Source organism: Macrosteles quadrilineatus, unplaced genomic scaffold (genome assembly GCF_028750875.1).
Source record: "Macrosteles quadrilineatus isolate MER2022 unplaced genomic scaffold, UCM_ALF_1.0 Scaffold_8__2_contigs__length_117827958, whole genome shotgun sequence".
NCBI classification, from domain to species: domain Eukaryota; kingdom Metazoa; phylum Arthropoda; class Insecta; order Hemiptera; family Cicadellidae; genus Macrosteles; species Macrosteles quadrilineatus.
The window spans coordinates 33,395,733-33,408,800 of record NW_026542601.1 but is presented as its reverse complement, the minus strand read 5'-3'; the positions used below and the strand labels follow the sequence as shown (position 1 = coordinate 33,408,800).

Here is a 13,068-nt window from a genome sequence, read left to right as displayed (position 1 = left end):
GCATCGCTCAATCACGTCCTGGTTGAAGTTTGATTGCTACGCTTACCCACCTTTAGGTTGGAGCTCATTCGCTGCGCTCACTTGCCTTCAGGTTTAGCTCGTTCGCTACGCTAACTCACCTCCAGGTTGAAGTTTGTTCGCTACGCTCACTCACCTTTTGGTTGCAAATTAGCGGTTGTTATAAATTTTAAAAAATAATAGTGCTGCATCCTGTTGGTAAATCAATTAACTTTTTTAATGCTTTTGAACATCACAGAATCAAATTGTTTAGTTGAACCAGCTGTTAAGACTCCTTAATTCCATTTAAATATAAGTACTCATAGGGTTAACATGGGGAAACTCCAGAGCCACTGGGGTGGAGCCGATTGGACGGATCACGAAATTGATGGTGTATAAACCTAATCCATGAAATTCTACCCTTATGTACCAAGTTTCGTGGCAATCGGTCCAACAGTGTCCTAGCTCATAACGTTTAATCAAACATACAAACTTACTATTTTAAGTAGATGGGAGATCTACGAGACTGCTCCAAGGAATTCGTTTTCTTAAGACTTAGCGTACTCTACATACTCTGTTTTTGACCTGCTGAAAAACTGTCCCTAACCATCTCAAATTAACCCTTTAAACTTAGTATATTTTCAGTATCTTAATCATGTCTATTTTTATCTTGCTTTAACTCTTCTTTTGACATGAACATCCAAATGTTTTAGGGTTTCTGATTTAAAGTGCAATTCACGTAAGAATTCATTCATTCTACCAGCTACTTGAGTCCTTCATTGCTTAATTTAGGTGGGTCTTTCCCACATACAGGTCAACTTCTCATATGGTTACACACCAGACCTGACTGAGATGAATTCAATTATCAATTATTTAAGATGTATTGTAGGCCTAACTCTATATCTACAACAGTGCTATCTCTTAGTTGGAGAGGCAAAACCTTAAGACTGGCCATAGATCAGTTGTACAGTTCTTTTCTCGAGTAAAATTAAAATACCAGCTGGGAGTATGTTTAACAACATTGAATCACCTGGGCGGTGAGCACTTTTTCCTATCGCCGCACCAAGGGTATAGATATCATTACGATATCATTCTTGATCGTACTGACGACGACAACTCGATTGCCTATTGCACAGCTGACACCAGCAAAGAAGAGAATGTAGTGTCAGTACAAATAAATTTGTTTAATGGTTGATAAATGATTTTGATATGACAAACCGATATTATCTTTCCTAGCACTAGGGAAATGTGTTCCCCAAACTAAGCCTGCCAGCTGTTCAGCTGTCTGCCTGCGCACTAGCATTTTTTACTACTGTGCATCTTTTTGCTTGGTTTTTACTCGCGAAACGAACTGTAACTGACAACCAAAAGTGTAAAACTTGACTCACAAGCTGGCAGCACATTTCAGTTATACCTGTAGCTTTTGACTGTTTTTGCTGATTTGTATTCCTATAGCTAATTTCTAGTGGAAGTTTGGCTGTAGTCTTCCATCTGACGCTCAAAGGAATTATGTTGGAGCTCAAAGGAATAAATAAATAAAAATAACCATCAGCTTGAAGCATATTCGGGTAAATTTTATAGTTAGATATAGTTATGTAACATAACTGATTTCATGTGTGAACAATCAGTTTTATCATCAAGAGTCATTTACTACAAGCTTTGACCATTAATAAAATAATTAATAGTTTTTAATCAAAATGGTTATAGCTGAAGTGAGCCATTGACATAAATTACTGATTTCTGTTGCATAATAGACTTTTTAACCTAGTAAAACTAATAGGACGACTTATTATAATTTATATTATCTTCAAGTCATGTCAACTATCCCAGTAACAAATAAGGTAGAAAATAGAATTATAGACACCAGCGCAATATGTGTCTGGCTCACTCAACTTCATCCTTTTTTAATATTAAATTGGTGACAGCTTGTCAATATAGATGTCTTATTTCAGCAGCTAAAATAGTCAATACTACAAATTTAAAAACGTTATTTGAATTTTAGAAGATGAAAAATATTTTTCATCACTTCTCACCGAAAGTAACTATTTTCGATAACAGCTGACATCAATGAAAGTAGCCGTTTCCCAAGCTCTAATTTAGGGCGAGGGAAAATCGATCAGCTGATTTTCCCTCGCTCTAAATTTTACTTTCCCTCGCTCTCAATTAGTTTTCCATTTATTCACTATGCGCGCTAGTGTTTTGTTAAGGTTTAACTTAATGATTTAAATCAGCTGTATGTATTGTTCAAAATCGTTTTATTCTTTTATTTTGATGTTTGAAGTATTGAGGAATGTATGAAGGTTTCCTTTAGAATATTTTATTTTATTTTTATGTTTTAAAAATTAAACAAAAATGAACATAGGTTTACTTTTAGAAGATGTTATTTTATTTTTATGTTTAAACAAATTGTTTGATAGATAATTATTGTAATATTACTGAGGTCTGCTATTCTGTGTTTGTGTATTTTTGCGTCGTGATGAAAAGTATCGTTCATAACTCGTACCGAAAGTTATTATCCGGCACTTGCTCCATTATTCCCGTCCTCGGCTTCGCCTCGTACGTGAAAATAACTCTCACGTACTCGGCTTCGCCTTGCACGTGAAATTGGGGTTCCCTGTGTTCGGCTTCGCCTCACACAAAAACTTGAGCACGCGCCGGAAAATGCCACTTTCGGTCCTAGTAATGAAATATACTATTTTTAACATGAAATTCATGTCAACATACTCAAACGTTACTCAGACATCAAGTTCACACATAAAGACCCAGGGTAAAAAAATGTATAATATACAGTATGATAAAAAATTGATGTAGTCATCCTGTCAAAAACAGAAATGACATAGAGGAGCTAACCAGACTGTATATAAAACAGAGAAAATCGGCCTAAAAGTTAATGATGAGAAGACAAAATGCATGCACTTCACAAGACAGCCAAATGAAATTAGATAAAATAAAATTATTATAGATGGACATCATTTTGAAGTTTTTGAACAAAATTTAAATATCTAGGGGTAATTATATCAAGCAGTAATAGTGAAGAAATGGAAACAAACTATAGGATTGCTCAGGCCAATAAATGCATGTACACTTGAAAGAAATTTGAAATTTTTGACTTCAAAGATTCTCTCGCATAGAACAAAAATAAAAATATATCATACTGAAATTTGACCAGTATTAACTTACAAAGCTGAAACTTGAATTTTAAACAAAGAAGAAAAACACAAAGTGATTGTTTTTGAAAAAAAAATTTAAGAATGATATATAGCCCAACACAAGAAAATGGAGAATGGAGAAAAAGGCATAATAGGGAGATGAGGGAGGAATATGTATAATGATTATGATGTAAATAGCACACGTGAAAGCAAGGAGAATACGGGGCAATACGGAGAAAACTGAGTTTACTATTAAAAGAAGCAAGAATAGGAAAGCCAGAAGGGAACCGACCATTAGGAAGGCCCAAGAAGAGATGGTGGGATAGTGTCTCCAAGGACGCCAGAGAAGTGGGGGCAGCAGTTAAAGAGGCAGAAGATAGGAGAGCAGTTGTTGGTGCGTGTGGCCAAATCCCATCTTGGGCATAAATGGCCATTGGAGTGAGTGAGGATAAAAAAACCGTGAGAAATCTACACTCAAATCACAGAATCAAAAGCCATTTGTGTCAGTCACAAAACACTTATTAGCAAAGGAGCAATATCAAATTATCAAATTTAATCTATTTAGGCTACTTCCATCACTGCCATGTTTTTGCGATTCTTTAAATACACTACAGAGTTTTAAGTGGGTACTCCTAGATAGTAAACAACACACGTTCAAATTACATCTTTATTCTTTTACAAAAAAACATCATTTACAACAAATAATTTAAGCTTACAAACAAATTTAAACATGATAAACTATGGATAAATAATAACACATGACCAAATTTAAAAACAGACACCAAAGTTTAAGGTTAAACACACGCAAACAAACAGGTTAAAGATACCAAACAAACAGGTTAAAGATACCAAACAAACAGGTTAAAGATACCAAACAAACAGGTTAAAGATACCAAACAAACAGCCTCGGATACCATGCAATTTTTCACAAACACATGCAGGTAAATCGGAAAACAATTAACTCCATTCCACAACCAATGATTGGAAGGGATAAGGAAGGAATATTAACAGATTGGTCAATTTTTGCCCTCAGACTATATGTCTATCCACTGATTTTTAATTCCTTGAACTAATCAAAAATAAGAAAGATGTATTTCTAAACTATTTTGATAAAAGAACTAAAAAGTATCCTTGCACATTGAAAGTATGCATAAAGTAGTTAAAAATAAGCTAAAAGAAACGGGTGGATATTTACAATAAATAGCAGATCAAGATTAGATAAGAATAACATAAATAAATATAAAATAGAATACAGTGAAGTTTAAGAGTATTTACAATTAAAATGGAAATAGTTTAAGTTAAAACTTACTAATCGGACTGCCCAAGTCTCATATTAGATTATTTAAATTAATAATTAAATAAAAATATAACAATATTAATGTGTGCCGTGGCTTAATATTTAAATTTCAGGTTAACATAAATTATACATTGCATGTAAACATAGGTACCTGGTTTTGAATCAACTAGGCTAGTTTTACCTTATCCCTTTTTTCTATCATTAGTGCAGGAATGTTTGGAAGGGAAGCGTTATTATTAACTTTTTATAACATTACTTTATAAAATGCAGATGAATATTTACAGAATAAAAGTACACAGTAATTTTGTTAGCACCGTATTTATAATTTGATTATTCAATGTAAAATTAACAAAATGTTTAGGATAACCAATCCATCCCAAGTTAATATTAAGTTAAATTGGGAAAGCTTTTAAGTAAAAATCTAAAAATGTAATTTACACTGTAACTGTACTAGTTCTAGATATGGTACAAAATTAGCAAGGAAATTGGTAAATTTGGCGTTTGAAATTTTGGCTAAGAAATTGTAAGAAATGTAATAGTCAATTAGTTTATACTTGATTTTATAGAGTGAGAAAAAATATTTCTCTGGAGTTTGTGACTGATTCATAGGATAAGACATGTTCTCTTCAAAACATTCCCACAGTATACTACTAAAAAGAATAAGGTAGACCAGCCTTAGTAAAGTAATGTTAAAGTTCTACATAATTGGAAGGCGGTTTTCAGAGGGTAAGGAGACACTGGAGGGTTTGGTTTTCAATAAATTATCTGAAATAAAAGAGAAACAAGGAGGGATAAGTGGCAAGAAAGGTAAAAGACACAAATGTGCAGTTTTACACATGCAGCAAGCAGTAGTGGTCAAGTTGTAGAGGAAGTGTAAATAACTTCTCGGTCAGCATTGAACATAAAAATACACAAAAATACAGAAAACAAACACACAACAAATAACAGATAAAATATACAGAAAGTAAATAAAAATATGTCTAAAATATTTTATAAATATTTAGACTTCTACTGTTTAACGGGTCGGTAAATACATGATCGATTTCGATCGGACACTCCAAGCATCATCAGACCCAATAGGCGAATCCAAAAGACTACCTTTATTTACTTTCTGTAAAGGAAGGAAGTGTTTGGCAATGTTGAGTTTGTACAGCACATGAGCTAACAAATATTTACCAATACACAAAACAAAAAAAGTAAAACTATAGATACCAATTTTATTGCTAGTTCTGTCCGGTGCACTGTAGAGGTCGTGTTTTGTTTACAATTTGATTCTTGTTATTTAAGTTTAAAAATCGTTAACGCAAATAAAATGATCTTATCATAAACAATAACTCGCCCCTTAGTTATATTAACAGTAAAGCACAAATTAGGAAATTGACCCTAAAATAATAGAAACAAATTTTTGTCGACACTAACGATCAGTATCACCGGACATGACCTAGACATTTTCTTGATCAGTATTGAACGAGTTATTAAATTTATGGAAAGTAAATAAAAGAAAAATCTTATAACACTTAAAACTAAAGTTTAAAACATATATTTACACTTACGGTATACTATTACTCACAAGACGGTAAATATAGATAAAAGATGGTAAGTAGTGATCGATTTCGATTGGACACTCCAATACACTCCTTTGAGTCCAAATTGAATTCAAATAATTCTGCAGACTAAGGGAATTTCCATTTACCTGGCTGGATTTCTACTAAAATTCTTAACCTAAGAATTTAAGATTTCTTAACTTATTTTCTATTTAAAAGGGTTCAACAGCATGTTTCCCCTATGTTACATGATAGGGTGAACCTATGTTAATGGTTCTAACATTAATTTTAGTGAGTACTTAGGTTTGCTGCTGCAGGGAAAATATTGAGATGTGTTTTTTTATTGTAATGCCGATCGATAGCTTAGTTTTAAATAAATAAAAAATTCAAATTTGGTTTGAATATATCCATAAAAAAGCAAACTACAACAGTTAATTTATGCTCCATAAGCATAACAAGGGAATCTATATATTATATAATACGTGAAGCCGTTTTTTGTTAACGCAACTCCTCCCTTATTTGTGGACCAATTTCAACGTTTAAGGTGTCAAAAGATTCGTCTCAATATGTAGTTTTGCAATAAGGTTTTAGAATTTTGAAATTCTCACTCTTAAGGGCGTGAGACCTTCCCAAAGGTCGGGTTTTCTCCATAAGAAATACATGGAACAAATTTTAAAACAAAAAACAGCTGTTTATAAAAAGAAACTCATTAGCTTTTTGGGAGTAAATATTAATGTTTGTAATATTCAGGAGGTTAAGACCAAGTAAACAGTTAATCAGTTTTGTTGGAAGAACAGAAAATACCTCAAGTTCAAAGAAGAAATATTTAAAACGGGAGAATGAGACAATTAATAATAAGATATCTTATGCATATGAAGAGAGTGGAAATAGAGAGGCGGCCTGGTCTAACAGATACCTATCTAGATATACATTCACTTTGTTAAAATAGTTAACCAACTTTCAATGGTGTTGCTACTTTAGCCTATTCAAAGCAGATTATGGCTGTCCAGTTGGTAACCCAGAGTTTGTAAGTAAAAAATGGAGCACATGAAATGGTTGATTCTGTATCACCCAACTTTTTAGGATTCTCTAAGGAGAAAATTTGTTTTATTAGGAGGATGTCTCAAATCAAAGAAATAAAATGACCCAACTTAAATTACTTAACACAGGTTATCAATAAGGCAACAGTTTTCTTCAATTCACAATGCTGGAAAAACTTTTGCATCATGTTAACTCAAATTGAAGGAGATCGTTTAGTATTCATTAGAAGTTATTTATCAGTTAAAACTGAGAGCAGGAATAATTTAGGTGAACCTTGACGAAGCAAATATAGATATTTAAAATTAGTTTCTAACAAGTGTTTAAACAACTCTAAGATTTAACTAGAATTACTCTAATTTAAGCATAACGTTAACGTTTTCCTCGGGATTATGTTTCATACTATGCGGCTCATTGACTATGCGGGTTCTCTAGTTGTAAATTAATTTTTTTTTAATTATCTCCGTAACCGTTGGGCATACAACAACGCTTCAATATGGAGAGAAGTTATGAATTTTTTTGTTTTTAGGGTCAAAAATTTGAAAAATTAATTTTTACCCCATAAAACCCCATAAACCCCCGTTCCCAGAGTCCGATTATGCTGGTTCGCGGACTCGTTCAAATAAAAGTAGGTTTACACGTACAAAATTTCAACAAAATCAGATCATTTTTGCTCGAGTTTATCGCGCTAACGGACATATACATATGAATTTGAACGGATGGTGTTTTTGGCCTCTAGGGACCTAAAAACGAAAAAGTAAATGAGTCCCAGGTCTAGGTCTTATCATGAGACCTGCGGTAATAGCTTATTCCCTATATGGGAAATTAGCTAAAAATAAGTATTTCTGTGTTATATGTAAGGACAGTCATATTTCTCCATTTTTAAATGACTCAGTACACAATACCAATTTGAACAACAATACACAGTACAATTTGGCTTTAGAAAGGGTTTAAGCACAATGAAAGCTTTATCAGATTTTATTAGTGAGATTTCATGGGCTTTGGATGGGTCACAGAGCACAATGGGAGTGTTTTGTGACTTATCCAAGGCATTTGACTGAGTCAACTATGATATCCTTTTGAAAAAGCTAAATATTTATAACATTTCAAAAAATCTGTCCTATGGTTGACTTAACAAACCATTTTCAAAGAACAATAATTTACCTAATTAATGTTTAAAAATAATGAAAAATCAATATCAGAATGGGCAAAAGATTACAGTTGGTGTTCCTCAAGGCTCGATTCTTGGACCTTTAATCTTTATTTTGTATATATAAATGATTTGCCTAAAATTGTCTCCAACAATCAGGGCCGTCGCGTGGGTGGGGTGCCACAGTCTGGGGGGCGCCGCGTAAGCGGTGGCTTGGAGGGCACCACGGCCAGGGGAGCGCCGCAGGGGCGCCGCGGCAAAAGTGATACAACAAAATTGAAAAAAAATAATTTTGATACGTATATAACGTAATTTGAAAAGCTATGTATGACTGAATTTTTAATATTACGTTGTATGGATTTTTTTAACAAATACATATTATTTGACACCAATAACTTTATATATTTTCAACGTTTTACCAGATAAACGTTATATAAAAATGAAGTAGCTAGATTTACTTGTTTACTACTTATTTTGGTAATAACAGCCTAATAATGAACTCCACTGTGGAGTTGAAGGCCCTAGCCAAGGCCGCACTAGATATACCTAATGCGGCCTTGCCCTAGCCCAGCTTCATTATCTTAATATAAATCAATATTGCAAAGTCGCAGTGTCGCTCTGTCCGTCTGTAGGCCTTTCACATGAGTAGCCTACTAGCCTAGCAGCTGTGTTCTACAGTATTTTTATTTCGCCCGATTACCCTCCTCCACTTCCGTCTCTGACGTCCTGACGATGACTCACGGTAGAGACAATGACCTCAAATAGGCTCAAATATGCACGTGATGACCAGATGCCCATCCCCCCCACCACCGCTACTACCCCACCACTCCTTAACGGCAGTCTTCGCTCGGCTGTCAGCTTAGTTTGTGAGGTTACGTGAATATTGTGTCCAATATGTCCAAAAAGTTAACGGTTGCACAGCGGAGAAAATTGAATAAAGAAAAGTGAATTTAATATTTAGGTTAGGGACTATGGTCTTATTTCAGATTTCTAAATGTAATAACGTGGTTTTATTTTATTCTGTCATTCAGTCTGATTTGAGGTTTTGTTTACCATTGTATTAATTTCTATTAGTACTGTATTAATTAATAACATGTATAGTACTTTTTTAGGCCTTAATATTTTCTTACATTAATTGTATGGATTTCATTATCATCTATTAAAAAAAATTTCTTATAAAATGTAAGTAGTTTAATCAATTATTCCTGACTCTAGTATTTTTAAAAGGTTATTCAATACGTTCACGTGACTGTTGTTGAGCATTAAAACGCAAGTAGCAACGCAACCCGCCACGTAACTTTGTATAACGATCATCACTCATCGTGTGTTTGGGGAGGGGCGCCTGACAACATCTCGCCCCGGGCGCCAATAAACCACGAGACGGCCCTGCCAACAATCTTATTTTATATGCCGACGATACAACTGCAGAAGATGCAAATGCAAACACAAATAAAAATACAAATGCGATACAAATGCTGACGATCAAATGTAAAAATGATTCAAAAGAATAAAAGACCACAATTTAGCTGTTCACGGTGATGCAAAATTTTCTCGGTTTGTACGTAGATTCAAATTTATATTGGAACAAAAGCATTGAACATTTAATTAGTAGACTGAATTTGTTTTGTTATCAAATGATATGAAACACAATTGACTTAAAAACTCATTTGATGTTATATTATGCAAGATATAACACTCTTCAATATGAAATTGAATTCTGGGGCTTTACATTAAACATTCATTTAATTTTTAAGCTTAAAAAAATGTTTAAGAATAATGACATTTGCACCATGGAGATCATCATGTAAGCCAATTTTTAAAGAATTAGGAGTAATGACTGTTCGGAGTTTAACAATTTTTAAAACACTTTTGACAGTAGAAGGACATTTTGAAAAATTATGTAGTGAAAAGGCTGAGCATAGGCATGATACTAGGTTTAAAACTAACTTTCAATGTCCGCAGCATCGTCTTTCATTAGTAGAAAAAAACCCGACTTACATGACTATCCTCCATTTTTCCTATCGCTTGGCCATTTTGTAACAGATGTTGTGCAACATTTGAAGCGGTTAACAAATTTCACAGTCTGTGCAATGTAGAATCTATCACAATCGTTACAATTGATTTTATAAATGCCCGAAGTATTGAATTTGTTACAATCTTCTATTTTATGATACATTATTTTACTCATGGTGTTCTGAGTCCTGTAGGCTATTGAAACTCCGTATTTTTTAATCTGTTAGCAGTCCTTTGTGTTGTAGTCCCCGTGTAGCTAAATGTGACATATCTGGGGTTTTCCTCTTTCATCTCTTCTAATGTTGTTCTGCTATGTAGTTTATCCTGGCTTATTGATTTTTCTCCTCGTTTTTCTTGCAGTCTTAATTGTCTTGGTTTGAAATCCATTAACTTGTGCGATCTTCTTAATGATGTCCAGTTCTTTCTTCCTATTGGTTTGGCTAAGTGGGATCTTATATGCTCGGTACAGGGTGGATCTAAAGGCTGTGGTCTTGTGGATTGTCGGATGGATAGATTTGCTGTTTAGTGTTTATTGTAGTGTCCGTTTGTGTGGGTTTCCTGTGGATGTCAAACTCTATCTTGAAGTTGTCTTTTTTTTCTAATGTGAGGTCCAGGAAGTTGATCTTTTGGTTTTCTTCAAACTCGTTGGTAAAAGTGAGGTTCGGATGGTGGCTGTTAAGTGTCCGCATCATTGTTTCGTGCTCTTCCTCCTAGGCTTGTCTGAAGATAACAAGAATGTCGTCTACATATCTAACATACAGTTTTTGCATCCTAAAATAGAAGATTGTAACAAATTCGACGCTTCGGGCATTTATAAAATCAATTGTAACGATTGTGATAGATTCTACATTGGACAGACTATGAACTTCAAAAACCACATATCTGCGTGGAGGAACAACACCGGAAATATCAAATGTTGCACAACACCTGTTACAAAATGGCCATGCAATAGGAAAAATGGAGGATAGTCTATGTATTTTAAAGAATTGTAAGAAAGGATATGTAATGAATGCTTGGGAAGAATTGTATATTTATAAGTAAAATAGAAATAAACTGATTAGTGAACAAGTAAATTTTGACTCCAGTTATACTTATAACAGTTATAACTAGGGTGGTCTGCCGTTACACTTTAGACGCATAAATGAGCTAAGCATTATTTAAAGATTGTCAATGGCTAAAGCAGCAACAACTATGTGAAGATGATGATGAAGAAGAGAATGAAAAGAATAAGATCAATCTTTATCATAACATGAATTTGTGATGTATTTCTCAGTGGCAAGAACTAGAATATTTAATTATAGAACTAATGTTACCTTAGCCTTTGTTTTTGCAAGAACAAAAGCTTAGTCAAAATTAGTTCTATAATTAAGTATGAATTTATTTTGTATGTTTTAATTGTTTTAACTTGGATCATCGTAATAAATAGATAACCTTTTAATTTTGTCAAATTGTTATTTACATAACTATTACAAATTTTTTCCTTAAATATACTTATATTTGTCCTAAACAATTATCAGAAACTATACAAATCGTGCAATGATAAAAAATCAAAACTTTGCGACTATTTGTGTAATTCATAATTTTATCTTTTAATCTTTAAAATACTGTAACTTTATACCTACATCTTATCTATTTACATATTTTTATATACTATTGAAGTAAATTTAATCATCTACAACCTTTTTTCCGTCAATATTTCTGAAAAATAACAGAGAAGGACAAACAAATAAGATTTTAACAAAAAATTTGAGATGAAATTTTTTTTAACATTATTTTATTTTTTTGAGCGCGGATATCTCAGAAACTATGTGTCTTTCACTAATAATGTTTATGATCAAATTTGTAGCAAATTCAATAAGCTTTAACTTTTACATTTAACAGTTTAAGCTACGACACACCATTTTCAAGTTATAAGCGAAAAACCGCAAATTGGGGCATTTACACCTCCCACCACCAGAGAGCGGCAGGGTGATTTTATTCTCACCTATCATATATTCATTAGGGGACCCTCCCCGACACATTTTTGAAAAAATTGGGAATACATAGATTTGTTCCTCTATTTTTCCTAATTTGCTTGGGCTATAACTTAGACCAATTGTTAATAATAATTTTTATCGTTGTCGAGCATTGCGATTCTTAAATTTTGTATTAACTTAGGTACCTTATTGAATGGTGCTAGGCTATGAAATTAACACAAGAAATAAAGATTATACTTGTAAGGTGAATTTATTTCTTAAAGACTTGTGCTACTAAAAAAACTCTCTTTAAACTCAGTTGGTGCCTGTCCTTCTCTTTCAATGAAATAATTATGTTATCATGAGAATCTTTGTATGGTTGTTGAAATAGTTATTTTACTTCATGATGTAATTTTAACAATTTAACGTAAAAAATAGGTTTAGAGTAAATGTGGATAACACAAACATTTAACTTCAGCTACAGTTTCCTTATCGGTGCACATCTCACAACCTCTAATAACTTGGGGTTTATCTCTACTGAAAAATTCAAGTTTAAGACACCAGTCATGATAGGGGTGTGGAATTTTTAGCCATTCAGGGGTTTCTATTCCAGAAAAACTAGATCTGTGCGACATACGGTGTTGGTAGTTGCAGACATAACAAGATAAATTTCAGACGCTTAAATTCCCCCCCCCCCCACCCAATACCCCGGAATCCCAAATCATTTAGTAATACTTGGATGCCAAATGTTTTATTACATGTAATAGCGTACATTTAAATGTTGTAGCCTCTGATTGAGAACCGCTAAATTTTGCTGTTTGGTTGTTGTTGTAGATTAAACTTATATTTGTCTTAATGTTGCAGTGGCTGCAAGAAAGAACTTTTCTGAGGCTACAGAGGCATCAATAAAGACGTTGATTAGTAA

At 33.4% G+C, this 13,068-nt stretch overlaps 1 protein-coding gene across 1 annotated transcript in view; it reads right to left on the bottom strand.

Moving 5' to 3' along the window:
• Positions 1 to 5,157: 5,157 nt before the first annotated feature.
• The window catches only part of LOC128999835 (uncharacterized), a 40,592-nt gene continuing 32,681 nt past the window's right edge, over positions 5,158 to 13,068 (bottom strand). Inside the window, exon 13 of the mRNA XM_054426539.1 lies at positions 5,158 to 5,208. The gene's annotated coding sequence lies outside the window, so the exon portion shown is untranslated. The remainder of the gene's footprint in view (positions 5,209 to 13,068) is intronic.